Here is a 15,190-nt window from a genome sequence, read left to right as displayed (position 1 = left end):
TGCTAAAAAAGCACATGCAATATAATACATCATAAATATATAAAACAGTTTAAAAAAAAAAAAAGAAAAAAAAAAGAAAACTTCCCTTTTAATAAAAAAAATTTAATAAAAAAAAAAATTATACTTCAGTTATACTTCAGAATGCTGCTTTACCAGATATATGTCTTCTCATCTTGACGTATCTTATGTTACGAGGGCCCAGGTACATTCCTACGACAGCATAAAGAGATAAGATTTAGATGACTGTAAAGATATCTACACTTAAAAGAGGTGGAGTATCTTATGACATAATCTGTGCTAGACACTGTGATTTTGACATGTTTTGAAGAACATTTTAATTTTCAAAGCAACATTTCAGCTTCAGGGTTATGCTCTGTAAGGCCATGATTTTGTAAGGACATTGTTAGCTATTAAAAAGAAAAAAAATGTCACCCTCATGTCATTCCAAACTTCTATGACTTTTCTTCTGTGGAAAAAAAGGAGGAATGTTGGCACTGGCCACCTGATTTCATGCATGTCAGCCCTGAAACTATGGATGTGAACAGGAGTTCATCATACAAAACTATGACTTCAGAAAGAAAAGAAAGAAACGTAGAACAAACTAACTTTTACAGTCCCATAAATAAAATAAAATATATTTAAAACACACGGCATTTTAAATATAAAAACTGTTTAAAATTCCACAACTTTTTCTGGTAAGATCTTATTAAAGAGGCCATATTATGTGTCTAATGTGTTTTGGGGTCTAAGAGGTTTTCATGCTTGAATGTTCAAAAACACACAATTTTTCACATATCACGAACGTGGGTTCATTGTTGAAGCACCTAATTCCCAGTCTGTCAGTAACACTCTGTTTAGTTTAATGTTTCGGGCCGTGTCAAGCCCCTTACCATTAACACTGTTTCAGAGTATCTGGGACATGGCGACAACACTACTAACGCAACTCAAACAGGCCTCCGCTTTTTTTTGTGTATGTCTAGGGTGGGAATTATTTAAATGAGGAAAATTGTTATGTGCTTACTGATATAGAGAATAACTCCCTTTGGAGGGACTTTGTGCTTTGTAACTTTGCAGACCTTTTTATAGGCCAAACAGCAACATTACACATTAAAGAAAGTTGAAAATGTAAAAAAGCATAAGTCCTCTTTAAACAAGTCTTTCAGTGAGCTTACCAAGAAAAACCGTTGTCTTGATCTACAACATGATATGAAAAATATCAAAAATATGAAAAAGGGGGGTTTCATTCATCAGCATTTCTCATATTGGTTTGAGTAAAGGATGACAGAATAATTTTTAGGTGAACTATTCCATTAAATAGGTGTCAACAGAAAAAAAAACATGACACATTTCAGTGTGAACAGACATTGATCATAGACCAGTGTGAACTTGAGGTGTCGCAGTGATTCATTGTTGGATTTAAGGTGGGTGCAACTCAATGGGCGTGCTTGGATTTAAAAAACGCTTCCTCTAAACTTCGATCAAACAACTACTCAGACATAAATAATGAGAAACAAACAAGTGAATGGAACTGAAAATCAATCTCAAGTCTGAGGACAGAAAAAAGGTGCTTGTAATATAAATTCAGAATGTGTAAAATGTTTGTGAATCAGAGGCGCTGAGTTGCAGTGGCCGTGTGTATGGGTGTGCCTGATGCCATGAGGTGTTTAGCCACCAGGTGATGCTATGTGACAGTCATTCATTTTGTCTTTTGAAGCAGGTTAAATTGAACCATTGAAAATCCATTTTCCATTGTTGTCAGTGTACATGATGTTTTATAAACAAAGTTCGGGAGGAGCACATTCAAATAATCAATCCAATCTACAATCCAAGTCTACCCTATTAGCATGAGAAGAAGCATATATATATTCACTCTGTCAACTCACCTAACATTCCTTGACAGTTTTTCAGCATCCCTCCACCACCCCGACTCCTCACTCTTGGCTCATTCTTTTACAGCCAGGAATACGGGGGGGAGTGAAATTGCCATCAATGAAGAAAGATGTTTTTTAGGTTCAGATGGTACAGTGGTTATGTGTCTACCAGATAGGGCTAAATGTAACATGCTAAGCAGCAAAACATTGACCCATTGGGTCCAAATTACTATAGTATCTAGACGGATCAAAAAACCATTCACATCAGCTGGTTTAATCGGCTTCTGGTGGTCAAGTTGGTTGCTGAAATATTGCAGGTTGTTGACCAGCTACAAGCTTACAATTTTGAAACACAACTACCAGAGGTCCATGGACTGGTTTGTCTTTAATCTGACATTCTGTGATATTTTATATAGAGTGACATGCACCCTAAAGGTTTACAGTGTCCTTCATAATGGCAGCAGCTGCTGGTTTTACTCACAATTAAATAAGGAAAGGCCCCAGTTCAAGTGCAACTGTAGTTATTCATGTTAGTTAACAAAAATCACTGGACTTAATGACTACAGACCTGTCGCTCTCATTTGAGAGACTGGTGTTGGCCCACCTAAAGGACATCACTGGACCCCTGCTGGATCCCCTTCAGTTTGCTTACAGAGCAAACAGGTCTGTGGATGATACACTCAAATTGAGACTGCACTGCATCCTGCAACATTATGCAAGCGTCTTATTTGTGCACTTCAGTTCGGCCTTCAGTATCATCATGCCTGATCTTCTCTCAGCCAAACTGACCCAGTTCTTCATGCCAACCCCAATCTGTCGGACAGTTTCCTGCATAGACAGGCAGCAGCTTGTGAGACTGGGGAAACTCACATCCAGGACCCTCACTATCAGCTCTGGTGCTCCCCAGGGTTGCGTTCTCTCTCCACTTCTCTTCTCCCTGTACATGAACGACTGCACTGCAAAAGACCCCTCTGTCAAGTTCCTGAAATTTTCAGATGACATCGCAGTCATCGGCCTCATCCAATGCGGTGACGAGTCTGCTTACAAACTGGAGGTTGAACAGCTGGCTGTCTGGTGCAGTCGTAACAACCTTTAATGAAAACGCTCAAAACAGCGGAGACGATAGTGGACTTCAGGAGAAACCCCTCAGCACTCCCACACTCACCATCATGTGGGAGCAGTGGAGTCATTCAGGTTCCTGGACACCAGCATCTCTCAGGACCTGAAGTGGGACACTCACATACTGTAGACTCATAGTGAAAAAGGCACAGCAGAGGTTGAACTTCCATCGGCAGCAGAGGAAATTCAACCTGCCACAGGAGATGCTGACACAGTTCTACTCGGCCATCACTGAATCTGTCCTGTGTTCATCTAAAGCCAGCAAATCAGACATCAGGAGACTACAACGGACTGGCCGGCACTACAGAGCACTGAGCACCAGAGCAGTTCCTTTTTTTTTTTTTTTTTTTTTTTGTATTGCCTAATTCTTAAGTATGTCTGCACTTTGTCTGTACTTTCTTCTGCACTGGAAGCTCCATGTCACCAAGACAAATTACTTGTTTGTTTCAACATACTAGGCAATAAAGCTCTTTCTGATTCTCATTAAATTACTACACATGCACATGGAACAGTCCTGACTTTTCCAGACGCATGTCCTGACTTTGCTGAGTTAGACGCGTTCCTGGGTCAACATATTTTGTTGATCCTGGAAAAACATTCCAGTCCGATAATGTAACCATATCCTAGGCTAAACCTAATCCTACCCATAAATGATCCCTAAAATCAATGGGAAATATTAGTGAAATCAGTGGTGAATAAACTTGACAAACTTGTAAACTTGTCCCTTAAATCATTGGTTAATTGGAATTTGGTTAAATGTTATACTTGGTGAAATCAAATGCATGCCCTTAAGCAACCATTTACAGGAATAAGGTCACAGTTACAATAAACACTATAATAAACTGCAATGTATGTAATGTAAAACGCCTAAGACAGTGTTAAAGGGAGACAGGAAGGGCAGCTGATCTCCCTTGCAGCGCCAAACCAAGTGCAACTACGCGCCAAACCAAGTGTTCCGTCTGGTTACCAACATTCCATTAAAATGTTTCTTTTGTGTTCAACAGAAGAAAGAAACTCATACAGGTTTGGAACAACTTGAGGGTACGTCAATTTTAATTTTTGGATATCCTTTTAATAACTGCAGCCAAAACAGATAGACACAAGGCAACTGTCTGTCCCCCAGGGACATCCTAGTTTGTCAGCCAACAGTACATATCTATAGAAAGTCTTTCTCAAAAAAAAGAAAGAAAAAAAACCCTGAAGATTTACTCAAAGCACATGCACAATGCTGCCAGCTAGAGAACAAGACCTTCCTTTGTCTTTTCATGTCACACTCTCATTATTAGTCACACCTTTCACAACAGGTGAAAACATGGTTATAGGAAAAAGTCATCAGATGTTTGACATCGTGAGAAAAGTACATAGTATCTGTCTGCATGCCAGACATCCCTGATGAAATTTGACTTATGATAGAAACCTGTAAAGCCATGGAATCTGATAAATCCTGAACGAAACAATATGAGGTTGCATATAGGACAGAGATAGATAGAGGGACATCAGGAAGTACACACCTAGAAAAACATTCACTAGCAAATGTTTACACTTTAGCTTGTTGTCATGGCATTAGTGCATGAATGGGAGATGATTACATGGGCAAGTTCAAGCCATGGTTTCTGAGGACAACATGGGTGTTAACATTCACTTCATGACTGTTATTCATTCAGGTGATGCTCGCACAAGTATTGAGGGTGTTACACAGTGAGGTGATGGAGGGAGGTATCTGAAAATGTACACTGTAGTAAAGCAATGTAAGATGAGCAAGTGGGTAAGTTGAGTCACCCCAACTATCTCAGGAGTTATTTTTTTCAAAGAGCTCCCATCATATGGCTTTCTGTGACTGGAAGTGGCCTACATGACGATGTTCCTATAGTAGGTTTATGTGCCAGATCATTTTGCATGTCAAAGTGATTTTTCAGTATAGCATTTATGTTAGGTCACACTTTACAATAAGGCTCCATTATTTAACATTAATTCATTAGTTAACATAAACTGACGATGAAAAATACTTCTAAAGCATTTATTAATTTCAACATTTAACAACACATTCTGAAAATCAAAAGTTGTAACTGTAGCCTATTATTTAATGGACCTGAGCTAACATGAACTAACAGTCGTATTTCTTAAACTAACGTTAACAAAGAATAATAAGTTCTGTAACAAATGTAGCTATTGCTCATTGTTAATGTGTTAAAGGGATCGTTTACCCAAAAATGAAAATTAGCCCATGATTTACTCACCCTCAAGTCATCCTAGGTGTATATGACATTCTTCTTTCAGTTATATTAAAAAATGTCCTGACTCTTCCAAGCTTTATAGTGGCAGTGAATGGCTGTATATTTTTTAAAGTCAATCAAAGTGCATCCATCCATGATAAAAGTGCTCCACACAGCTCTGGGGGGTTAATAAAGGCCTTCTGAAGTGAAGCGATCGTGTAAGAAAAATATCCATATTTAAAACTTTATCAACTAAAATAACTAGCTTCTGGCAGATGGCCAATGCAAGTCGACTTACGCCAAAAGAGTAACACTTGACGATCCTCTGTGTTTGCACGTTTGTCATTTCGCTGTGCGTCAAGGTAAAGTGCCTTACTTTTGCCGTTAAACGATGCGTAACTCGAAACGAAACTCTGATTGTATTCGTCTGAAAGAAGAATGTCATATACAGGATGTCATATACATGAGCTTTCCTGTAGCTCGGTGGTAAGAGCATTGTGTTAACTACGCAAGGTTGTGGGTTCGATCCCAGGGGATTGCACATGCCTATAAATGTATAGGATAATGCAATGTAAGTCGCTTTGGATAAAAGCGTCTGCCAAATGTAAATATACACCTAGGATGGCTTGAGGCAGGCTTGTGCAAAATTCAGAATTTCAGAATTGGCCTCCATTCAATTCATGAATTTGAATTTACTCCGCCCCACAGGACGTTGAATTTGAATTGGAATGACAGGAAGTGGAATTAAATTCATGGCAATTCAAAGAAATTCCACACAGTCACACAACAGAAAGAATGTGTTGAGTCTCGCATGCATTCAGTGTTAGGAAGGTTACTTTGGAAATGTTATTGCTTACTGTTATTACCCATTATAAATGTGGTTTGGATAACTTTATCAATGCAAAGCAATTTTGTTTTAAGTTGATAAGTAACTAATTGAATTAAACATTTTACCTCAGTAATACAACTAAATACAATTACATTAATTTTGTAATTTAATTACAGAAATTTCATTTCACGTAACTATTTACTCCTCAACCCTGCATACATTTTGTTCTAAAATAGATATTGATCAAATTCTTGAAATAAATTACCCCCTCAGTGTTGTTTATTTAGTTTTGTTCCAATGTAATTTTCATTTCAAAGTAATTACACAAACACAAAGTTGTTGTAAATGCAGTTATCATTTATTCCAATGCAAAAAATTACTGAGCAACACTGTTGCATCTAATTCTCAATAGCTCCTCAAATGTTTTTTTCAACAGGTGCAGAGTGAAGTTGTAAGGGACTTCTGAAACTTAAAAAGTCCAGTGTTGCCCATCAAATTGTGCTTTCAAACAAATGTCCACCTCAAATTGTTTAGCAACCATTTTAAATACTTGGTTAAAGTAAAGCATTCTGGGAAATGGAGTCATGTTCCATCATGTTCCACAAAATTACAATTACAATAAATCAAACTTAATTATTTGTTCTGTGATTAGAGCTTTTAACATTCATTGCTGGGGGAAAACATATCCTTTTAATGTAATCTGTACAAGTAGTTCAAACTAATATCATTTATAATGCAATCATATCTGACACATACTGTAAAGCTTCATTGTTAAACACTTCACTTAAAATATGTATATGAATTTCTTAGAATTTTTATTGAATTGCAATTCTGCTTCCTTTAATTCAAATTCGAATTGTATTTCTAGATCCTGTTTTTGACATCAATTCAAATTCAATTCAAATTCAAGAATTGAATTGGAATTAAGGAGTCATTCTCAATTCAATTCTGAATTGTGCACAAGCCTGGCTTGAGGATAAGTAAATCATGGGGATCATTTAAATTTTTGGGTGAACTATCCCTTTAATGCATTAACGTTAACTAATGAGACCTTATTAAAGTGTTACCTATTGTTTTTTATAATTTTTTTGCACTTTAATCTGTTTGAAACATTTGTTTACTTTATACATTTTTTGTGTATACAGCTTTATTAAAAGTTATTAAACCTGTTAGTATGACAACACATTTTTTTGCAACTTATTTCAATATCGTGATTATATCACATACCGTGATAAAAGCTTCAGCAATTATTGAAACATTAAAACTGTATGCCGTCACAGCAGACATTTACTCATCATCTCACTTCCACAAAAAACAGATTCAGTATTCCTCAAAATGAATAAAAACAGTGAAATGCAAACTTAGAATATTATGCAAACCTGCAATAATATTATTTAATCTAGCTTTATTAACCAATGTCTGTCACGAATTCAGCCTCTGTGGCTCCCTCCGCTCACCACCAGAGGTCACCATCACCTGAGTACTAACTCTGTGGACTTCATTTCCCATATGCCCCGTACCTGTGACCGATTCCACTCACAGGTGTTTCCCATTGACTCACAGGTGTTTTCCATTGACTCCATACTATTTAAACTGTTCTCCCAGCTTCCTCATTGCGAAGTCTTGTCTTGCCATGCAAACATTTCTGAGCGTTTATTCCGTGTGTGATTCCCCGTGTATGACCTGGACTGTTTACTGGACTCTGATTCTTTGCCGCCTGCCTATTCTGATTCCATCTGCCTTGTCATTTGATTATCCTGTGTGTTTGCCGCCTGCCCTGATCTCCAGCCTGAACTCTGACTTTGATTCTGCCTTATCTACATTGTGTTTGAAGCCCGTGATTGAACTCTGCCTGTTAGACTTGCATTCTGTTTTAATAAAGCTGCATATGGATCCTCACGACACTGACTCCTCGTTACAGAAGACTTCGCCGCCGCTCGATCCAGCAGCATTCTACCACTTCACCACCGAGGTCACGGCTCAAGCATCGGTCCTGGCCACACACCAGGAGCAGCTCAACCGATTAACCTCGCTTACTGAGGAACTGGTAAAGGCATTACAAACACTTCGTCTCCAAGTACCCAGCGATCCTGCTCCACCCCCCACTCCACCTCAGGCACATGCTATTCCCAATACCACCAGCCCTCGTCTCGCCTTCCCAGAAAAATTTGATGGATCTCCAGACAGATGTAAGGGATTCTTACTTCAATGTTCTATGTTTGTCAATCAACAACCCATGTTGTACCCTGCAGATGAGAATCGCATCGCATTTGTGTGTTCGCTTCTCACGGGGAGAGCGTTGGATTGGGCTACTGCAGTATGGAGTGAGGATAGATCAACCTTCCCCTCATATAGAGCTTTCATTCAACGCTTTAAAGAGGTGTTTGAGCACTCCGTTGGAGGAAAGGAAGCGGGTGAGCAATTGCTATCTCTCCGGCAGGGAAGGGGTTCGGCGGCGGATTATGCTCTATCATTTCGCACTCTCGCAGCTCAGACGGGGTGGCCAGATGATCCTCTCAAGCTACACTACCGTAAAGGCTTGTCTATGGAGTTACAGTCTGAACTTGCCTGTCGCGACGAGGGAAAATCACTGGAGCAATTCATCGAGCTGTCCATCAAGATCGACAATCTCCTTCGATCTCGTCGCACCAACCGCCTGCCCACTTCTTCCATGACACTTTCAACAGTTAATTCAGACGTAGAACCCATGCAAATTGGCTTAACACGCATCAGCGAGGAGGAGAGAGAGAGACGCATTCGACAGAGCTTATGTTTGTACTGCGGATTACCGGGACATCTAAGAGCAACCTGTCCTACTCGTCCACCCCGCAGTCCCACGGTGGTGAGTTCAATTCCCAAATCCACTACTAGTTTAGAGATTGCAGTCACTCTGGAGATAAATGGGAGAATCATTGAGACAGTGGCATTGATTGACTCTGGGGCTGCAGGAAACTTCATCGATATGTCTTTCGCAAATAATAATAATATTCCCCTTGTTCCCTATGACTCTCACTTGGCAGTTGCAGCGCTAGATGGCCGACCTCTGGGCTCCGGTTGTATCAAGTTCACCACTGAAGATCTGCAGTTGAGCACCGGAGTCCTCCACACTGAAACCATCCGTCTGTTTGTCTTTCAATCACCACAAAATCCCATCATCCTCGGTCTTCCTTGGCTGGAGCTGCACAACCCCTCTATCTCATGGACTAAGAAACAAATCACTCAATGGTCAGAGTTCTGTCTTCACAACTGTCTTCACAACATGCCTGTCAAGAAGAGGAGCGAGACTTCTTTAACAGATTCACTGCCTAGTGTCTATCAGGATCTAGCCGAAGCGTTCAGCAAGGAAAAAGCATCACACTTACCTCCTCACCGAGCCAGTGATTGTGCCATAGATCTCCTCCCAGGATCACAACCTCCCAAGGGCAGAATCTTTCCACTGTCACAACCCGAAGCAGAAGCTATGAAATCCTACATTCAGGAGGAACTCGCCAAAGGTTTCATCCGTCCCTCCTCGTCACCCGCATCAGCAGGCTTCTTCTTTGTCAAGAAGAAAGATGGAGGTCTTCGTCCCTGTATCGACTATCGATCTCTCAACGACATCACGACCAAGTTCCGTTATCCTCTACCACTCGTCCCGGCTGCTCTCGAACAACTCAGACGAGCAAGATATTTCACCAAACTGGACCTTCGTTGTGCCTATAATCTCATTCGCATTCGTGAAGGGGACGAGTGGAAGACTGCATTCTCCACCACGACGGGGCACTACGAATATCTTGTTATGCCATTCGGCCTGTCCAATAGTCCTTCCGTGTTTCAGGCTTTCATCAATGATGTTTTCAGAGACATGCTGAACCAAGGGGTAATTGTTTACATTGATGACATCCTGATTTACTCCGAAACTTATGAGGAGCATGTTAAACACGTCAGAGCAGTCCTGAAACGTCTCATTCAACACCAACTGTACGCCAAGGCAGAGAAGTGCGAGTTCCACCAGGAAACCATCTCCTTTCTCGGGTATGTGATTAGCTCTGGAGGGGTTGCCATGGACGAGAGGAAGGTACAGGCGGTATTTCACTGGTCCCAACCAACCACTCTCAAGGAACTACAACGCTTCTTAGGATTTGCCAATTTCTATCGGCGGTTCATCCGTAACTTCAGCAGTATCGCTGCCCCTATGACATCCATGATCAAAAAGGGAATCCAACGTCTAACCTGGTCTTCAGCAGCTATAGCAGCGTTCCGTTCACTAAGAGAGAAATTCACAACCGCTCCCATCCTGCACCATCCCGATCCCGAACGTGAATTCGTAGTGGAAGTAGATGCTTCCAGCACAGGCATTGGGGCAGTGCTTTCACAACGCCAGGGTGAACCTCCCAAACTTTTCCCCTGTGCGTTCTTCTCCCGTAAATTGAACTCCACCGAACAGAATTATGACGTTGGCAACCGCGAACTTCTCGCAATGAAGGCAGCATTCGAGGAGTGGCGTCACTGGCTGGAGGGGGCTAAACATCCGTTCACTGTTCTCACTGATCATCGTAACCTAGAGTATCTGAAATCAGCCAAACGACTCAACCATCGACAAGCCAGATGGTCACTCTTTTTCACCAGGTTCGATTTCAAAGTTACTTATCGTCCAGGCTCTCAAAATACTAAGGCGGATGCTCTCTCTCGACTTCATGAGTCGGACCTCCTATCGCCAGATCAAGAACCCATCATCCCATCCACTATCATTCTCGCACCTGTTCAGTGGGACATACTAACCGAAATCGCAGAAGCCCAGGTCACCGAGCCACCACCGGCCGAGACCCCACCAAACCTCACGTACGTTCCACAGGCCCTAAGACAGAGAGTTATGCAAATGGTACACAATAACCCTAGTTCCGGTCATCCAGGTATAACGGCTACAGTGCAACTCCTCAACAATAAGTTCTGGTGGTCTTCTATACGATCGGACACCATCACATTCATTCAGAATTGCACCGTCTGCAATACCTCCAAATCTCCGCGTCAATTACCTGCCGGCCTTCTTCATCCATTACCCATCCCACAAAGACCATGGTCACACATCGCCATTGACTTCGTGACTGACCTACCACTCTCTCAGGGCCACACTACCATTCTCACGGTAATTGATCGCTTCTCTAAAGCCTGCAGACTGATACCTCTTCCCAAACTCCCCACTGCCCTGGAAACTGCTGAAGTTCTCTGCAATAATGTATTTAGATTCTATGGTCTACCGGAGGATGTAGTCTCCGATCGGGGTCCGCAGTTCACCTCCCGAGTCTGGTCCGCTTTCTGTCAGCTACTGAACATTAATGTCAGCCTAACCTCCGGATACCATCCTGAAGCCAACGGTCAAGTGGAAAGATTAAATCAGGAACTCACCCGCTTCCTTCGCTCATATTGCCAGAAGCATCAGTCCGACTGGAGTCGCTATTTGCTATGGGCCGAGTATGCTCAAAATTCACTCTGCAAGCCATCTACAGGTCTCACCCCCTTCCAATGCATCCTAGGTTTCCAACCCCCATTGTTTCCGTGGTCTGGAGAACCCTCGGACTTACCTGCAATTAACTCATGGTTACAACGCAGTGAGGAAACGTGGAACAATGCTCATGTCCATCTACAAAGAGCAGTTCATCGCACCAGAGAACAGGCCAATCGTCATCGGCGAACCAATCCCAACTACCAACCAGGGCAATGGGTTTGGTTGTCCACCCGTGACATACGGCTCCGGTTACCCTGCAAGAAGCTCAGTCCCAGGTACGTGGGTCCTTTCAAAATCATTAGACAAATCACTCCAGTTTCATTTAGATTAGCCTTACCTAACCATTACCGTATCTCACCCACTTTTCATGTCTCCTTGCTCAAGCCCGCTGGTGGTCCGAGTGGAGAGGAGGTCCTAGATGAGGCTGGTGACCAGAGAGCTCCTCCCATCATCATCGACGGCCAGGAGGCTTACCGGGTCCACGAAATCCTGGACTCTCGTCGTCGGGGCAGGTTCCTCCAGTACCTCGTGGACTGGGAGGGATATGGTCCAGAGGAGAGGTCCTGGATCAATGCTGTTGATGTTCTAGACCCTTCACTCACTACTGATTTCCATAGAGACCACCCGGACAAACCTGCCCCAAGACCTCGAGGAAGACCCCGGCGTCGTTTGCCTCCTCGCGTCAGGAGCCGCTCACAGGGGAGGGGCTCTGTCACGAATTCAGCCTCTGTGGCTCCCTCCGCTCACCACCAGAGGTCACCATCACCTGAGTACTAACTCTGTGGACTTCATTTCCCATATGCCCCGTACCTGTGACCGATTCCACTCACAGGTGTTTCCCATTGACTCACAGGTGTTTTCCATTGACTCTATACTATTTAAACTGTTCTCCCAGCTTCCTCATTGCGAAGTCTTGTCTTGCCATGCAAACATTTCTGAGCGTTTATTCCGTGTGTGATTCCCCGTGTATGACCTGGACTGTTTACTGGACTCTGATTCTTTGCCGCCTGCCTATTCTGATTCCATCTGCCTTGTCATTTGATTATCCTGTGTGTTTGCCGCCTGCCCTGATCTCCAGCCTGAACTCTGACTTTGATTCTGCCTTATCTACATTGTGTTTGAAGCCCGTGATTGAACTCTGCCTGTTAGACTTGCATTCTGTTTTAATAAAGCTGCATATGGATCCTCACGACACTGACTCCTCGTTACAATGTCTTTGCTGCTAACCTTCTATGATTCAATTCATCCATACAAGCAAAAATGACTTTAGATAAACATCTGTATTTTTTTATTGCATAAGAGTGTTGAATTTTCTTATCCTGCTTCCTATTCTTCTGCAATCCAGAATGGTAGCACATCTGAAAGGTTTGTTTGAGCTGCGCTCACACTGTACAGGCTCGAATTTTCATTTCCTTCAGCCTGAGGCTTTTTCAGTTCACTTTTGGTGTGAAAAGGCTTTTATATTTGCCTAAAATCGATTTTCTTTGTCATTAAAAAACAAATAAGCAAGCCCAGCCCAAATAAGAAAAGGAAATGCTATAGTAACATAACGCATTACTTTCAATAAAAAGTAAGTAACATAATTTCTTTAATGAGTAATGCAATATTGCAACATTACTTTTAAAATCATCTTTTCCCAACACAGTTTATTAACACAGTTTATTAACTAATTCTGTTAAAACAAAAACAATCGTTATTAATCAACAAAACTATTAGTGAAAATGTCTTCAGATAATGAGAAACCATTTTTTTTTTTTTTATGATACACAGAAGCAGCCTGAAAACGCTGAGGTAACAGAGATGAGGGAGGAACACATCATATTTCCTGGCATTCATTGGTGCCTTATGTTGTTGATTGTTCAGGCCAGTAATAGATCTTTTGTATCTTTTTTCCTTTTCCAAAAATATCCATAGAGGTAAGTAAGAATGTGGTTGTGTTTGGAATAAAAATAAGAAAAAATAAACTTTCTAAGGTGCTGAGGTACTGTACCGAATAAATGGATTTGAAAACAAAAAGAACAATCCAGGAGACCAAAAAAGATCAAGCCGACAGCATAAGAGATGAATCAAAGTTTGAGCAAACATATTACAATAAGAATGCAATGTTCTCATGGGCCACCAGAAAAAAAACTAAGCTATACACATAGTAAGCATACAGTAAAACATACTTCTGTATATATAAAACTATTATTAAAAGGGATTTAAGGCTTTTCTGTTTAAAACTTACCTACCCATTAAACAGGGACCTTTAATTCCCCCAAGGAGGCGAGGGAGTGGCATCAAAAAAACTAATTATATTCATTAAACGTGTTTTTGTCTTATTCACTATAAGCCTATTATAAGTGTTTATATTTTAGACCTGGCGGGATGGTTTTTGTGGGAAATTACGCACAAGTCACTCACCCATGCGTGTCTCATCATTTTCATGCATGTATGTATGGTGTGGGAGTGGCATAGGTTAGTTGTTATACCGAGCAAGAAAGTTGACTGCTGGCAAAAAGAGAATGTGACAGATCTCGTAATAAAATGAGAATTTGACACCGTTAGAAAAAGATAAAATCACTCACTGCTTTTGACTGAATAACTTTTGTAGCTTTAATAAGGATTAATGTATACTTCATTCAATTTCAGTATTTCTTACCTGAATAGCTAACTACTATTAGACCTGAAAAATTTAAAACTTTATATTAGTTAGGCTAGTAGTTTTTGTTTGCATACACACATAAGTTACTCACATAGTAAAGGAGACACAATTCTCTACCTGACACCCATTTCATGACCTATCTTTTGGCACTTATCTAGATAACATCACCATGATATCAACTATTAATCATATAGCTCAACATATTAAACTAGACTAACTAGACCAGATTAAGCTAGAATAGTGGCATTAATAAAGGAACATCCCCCAGAGTTGGATAAGTCCATACATACCCTTTTCATCTCCGTGCGTGCCGTAACTCTGTCTGACCGCTAGCCTAGCTTAGCACAAAGACTGGAGGTAAACGGCTCCAGCTAGCATACTGCTCCCAAAGTGACAAAATAACGCAAACATTTTCCTATTTACATGTTGTGATTTGTATAATCACAGCGTGTACAAATAACAAGGTCACATGAGACACAGCCATCTTCTAACCGTATACATACTGGGAACTATATTCTCAGAAGGCGAAGCACTGCTACTTGGGCGGAGTGATTTGCTCGCAGCACCTGAGAAGCCCCGTGGTGAGGAGCAGAGTTCACTCAGAGTTGGAGTAAATCACTCCGCAGAAGTAGCAGTGCTTCGCCTTCTGAGAAAAGCACCCCAATTCACCCTAATTCATTCTTGTAAACAAGTACAGGTAAATAAAACAATAATAGCTTAATGGAAAATATTAAATAGTCAAGGTTACAATAATTGTATCTCCCTTGTGGCAGCAGGCCAGCACTGAGTCAAAGCTGGTGCTCGCCTGGACAGAACAGCCTATTTCAGTCATTTTTATGAGTAATTACAGTTATCAACTCTCCCATGAGCTCTTTGAGGACAGCTCATTCAGCAGAGAGAGAGGTGGGGTGGAGATCTGTTTGTTTATACAGTGAGTCATAAATGAGAGTCAACCAGACTAATGCCCTCACAACAGAGAAAGACTTGAGCACAAAAAGAAGAAAAGATAAAGCAGATCTTAAGTCATGT

The sequence above is a fragment of the Leuciscus leuciscus genome (assembly GCF_965113295.1).
Source record: "Leuciscus leuciscus genome assembly, chromosome: 23".
Lineage (NCBI taxonomy): Eukaryota > Metazoa > Chordata > Actinopteri > Cypriniformes > Leuciscidae > Leuciscus > Leuciscus leuciscus.
Note: the sequence above shows the minus strand (reverse complement) of the source record.